The sequence below is a fragment of the Notolepis coatsorum genome (assembly GCF_963971535.1).
Source record: "Notolepis coatsorum genome assembly, chromosome: 18".
NCBI lineage: Eukaryota > Metazoa > Chordata > Actinopteri > Aulopiformes > Paralepididae > Notolepis > Notolepis coatsorum.
In genome coordinates this window covers 17,891,828-17,895,303 of record NC_140182.1, presented here as the reverse complement: position 1 = coordinate 17,895,303, position 3,476 = coordinate 17,891,828, and positions in this window count along the sequence as shown.

Genomic DNA, 3,476 nt, shown 5'->3' with positions numbered 1-3,476 from the left:
TGAACATGCGCTGTAGCAGAGCAGCACCGATTATACCGTCGTTGAGCTGAAGCATTTTTATTGAGGGGGTTTTCAACACTCAGGTTGCCAGATTCCCGACTCTATCCACCTATTGAACTGCAAGGCCTTTTAACAATTAAGAAAAATAAATAATAATATCTGAATATCTACATCATAAACCATTTCATGCTGAAACCATAGCATGCAGAATCCACTGCTATTATCTATCATTTAGTTTTTAGACAAGCCCGTGGTGTATTTACTTTGCATGGCTGCTTGGAAGTGCCAGGAAGTGGTTTATGAGTCCACAGGAAAGCCATAAAGCATGTGCACGGACGGTGCACGGAGGGCGAGAAGGGATGTGAGGACAGGGGGGACAGGACACCCCCCACCCCCCCACCCGGAGCGGAAACGATGACCATCAGAGAGAGAGGGACAGGGGAGAAAGCTGTGAAACCCGAGACAAGAGGACATACAGTGATAGATGGGGTCTGCTTTGAGGGGTCCCGTGGCCGCGTCCCCCCCCCCACCACCCACCCCTTCGGGAATACTTGGCTCATATTGACTCGCTCATTGTTGAGGCGCACAGCAGCAGGCTACAATGGCTCCCTTTCTGCCACCGAGGGCAGGATGGATGGAGGGGGCAGCCGGACGGCTATCACTGGGCCCAGTGTGCTCATGAAGCTGGGCTGTTCTGCAGCCAGAGGGCCCCCGGAGGAGGAAGAGAGAGAGAGAGAGTCCCGGATCTCATATCCTGGCTAGGGCTTCAAATGAGAGGACACGCAGGGTCCGGATAGTGACTCGACTGACCGAGAGAGAGAGAGAGAGAGAGAGAGAGAGAGAGAGAGAGAGAGAGGGAGAGAGAGAGAGAGAGGGGGATAGAGAGAGAGAGAGAGAGAGAGAGAGAGAGAGAGAGAGAGAGAGAGAGAGGGAGAGAGAGAGAGAGCAGGAATCATTGAATTTAGTTCAGCAGTGACCAGCAGGTGACTGAACAGAGGTCTTTCTCAGCTACTGGCCGCTGGACAATCAAGCAAAGATATAGCCTTAGTTCCACCCTCTCCTCCCTTCCACCCCACAGTTCCTTCTCTCTCTCTCTCTCTCTCTCTCTCTCTCTCTCTCTCTCTCTCTCTCTCTCTCTCTCTCTCTCTCTCTCTCTCTCTCTCTTCTCTCTCTCTCTAACCAATAGCCTACGTCTGAAGAGTCGAGGGAGCAGGTGTCTCTTTGACTAAGCGATGTACTGCAGTCAAGGGACTCCACACCTCAAGGTTTCACTCAATGAAAGCAGATGGAAATGGTGTTTTCGTAAGAAATGTGCTGTACAGTCAAAGTTGTGATGTGTCCTCGTCTGAACCCTGTGGAGAAATGGAATGAGCGTTATACCTCTTTGTGATGAGGCGACGTTGTAATACACCTTGATATAGTGCATGTTTCCTGGTCTTATAATGTGATTCTGTACACCACACCTGTCTTTGACTTACCCAGAGCTTGAATCTACTGCTGCATAATACTTAAGTTAAACACTAACGTTAACTTTCTTTGAATTAGGGAACAGAGAGACACAGGGTCAACAATATAGGTAGAAATAAAAATAAAAAGTAAGTGGGACGAGAGAAAGACAAATATTAATTGGATAGAAGGCCACTTTAAAGGAAAACTCCAACATTTTGGGAAATTAGCTTATTTGGCATCTACCCTGGAGTTAGACAAGAAGATACATACCTTTTTTCTTCTCTGTACATGCAGTAGGAGTAGGAAGACGCGCACCGTTAGCCTAGCTTAGCGTCAGTCACTGGAAGTAGGTTCCTCCATTAGCCTAGTTCCCAACGTCTTCCTACTCCTACTGCATGCACAGAGAAGAAAAAGGTATGCATCTTCTTGTCTAACTCCAGGGTTCCCAAAATGTTGGAGTGTTAAGATACATACCTTTTTCTTCTCTGTGCATGCAGTAGGAGTAGGAAGACGCGCACCGTTAGCCTAGCTTAGCATCAGTCACTGGAAGTAGGTTCCTCCATTAGCCTAGTTCCCAACGTCTTCCTACTCCTACTGCATGCACAGAGAAGAAAAAGGTATGTATCTTCTTGTCTAACTCCAGGGTAGATGGCAAATAAGCTAATTTCCCAAAATGTTGGAGTTTTCCTTTAAGAGTGGCGCATATATACATTTGCTCTTTGGTGTGTGTGGTTCATTCGGTGGGTTAATTTGGAGAGTAACAGATTACTAGAGTAACAAATCAAATCTACTGTAATCCATCATGGTTATTGTAAAAGAAAAGTAATCAGATAACAGATACTTTGGGGGGAAATAGGTACTTGTTGAATTACTTGTTGTATATTAATTGTCAGAAACATGTTTGAAGAAGGCTTGAAGTAATGGCTGAAGATGGTGATAAAACATTGCAAATGAGTTTGTATTGGAATATCATCATTGTACCAATTTCAAGTCAAAGTAATCAAAAAGTAACTAAAAGTAATCAGAATTCACTACTGAGTATTTTTGTATTACTAGTTACAATTTTAAGCAGGTAATCGATCTGTAATAGATTACATTTTAAAGCTAACCCTTCCAACCCCGTGGTCATGCACTTGTCCTAATATACTAACCTACACGTGTAGCACTCAACACTTTGATGAACATTGTTACTCAGCTGATAGAGTTGTACCCTTCCTGCTGACTTGTCGTACAAAACTTGTAAGTCGTTTTGGATAAAAGCGTCAGCTAAATGACTAAATGTAAATGTAAATGAGTATATGACAGCGTTGCCCCCTTTCGCCTCTCTTACTCCCACCCACCCTTTCAGCCAACATGGTGTCATGACCCTATGTTGGGGAGAATGACACTCTTGTTCAGAACCTGTCCTGACTTCATATGACAACATGAGTCATTCAGAAACTTCAACACTGAGCAGCTGTCATTCCTCCTACACAGAATGTTACATGCTCTTCCAAAGTTTTAACTTTGCCTACATTTTCAAAAGATGATATTTTGTTTCCATCTTAATGGAGAACATGAATGAATGAACCACATAACTTGTGGAATTAACTAATTAGTTAATATACCGTAAACTAATAATCCTCAATGCTAGATCATTCAATCATAACAAGTAAAATGATGATAATCACTATGTTAATATCCAGTGGTGGAAAAAGTACACAGTTCCTTTACTTAAGTAAAAGTAGAAATACCCAGATATATGAGCACTCTTATTTTACTATATGAGTAAAAGTCCTCCATTCAAATTCTACTTATAAATAAAGGTAGAGAAGTATTTGCTATTGAATGTATTTAAGTATCTAAAGTAAAAGTATGCATTCTACATGACAGTTGTGTATTCCAGTGCTTGGGAGCATTCAACCCTCGACCCATGACCTCTACAGGTCAAGTTAAAGTGGTATGTGGTCCAGTTATGCTGCTCCGATTATGTCCTCTTGAAGTCGACAGGCTTCAAATGCGAAAGTATATAATCTTCATACATCTTT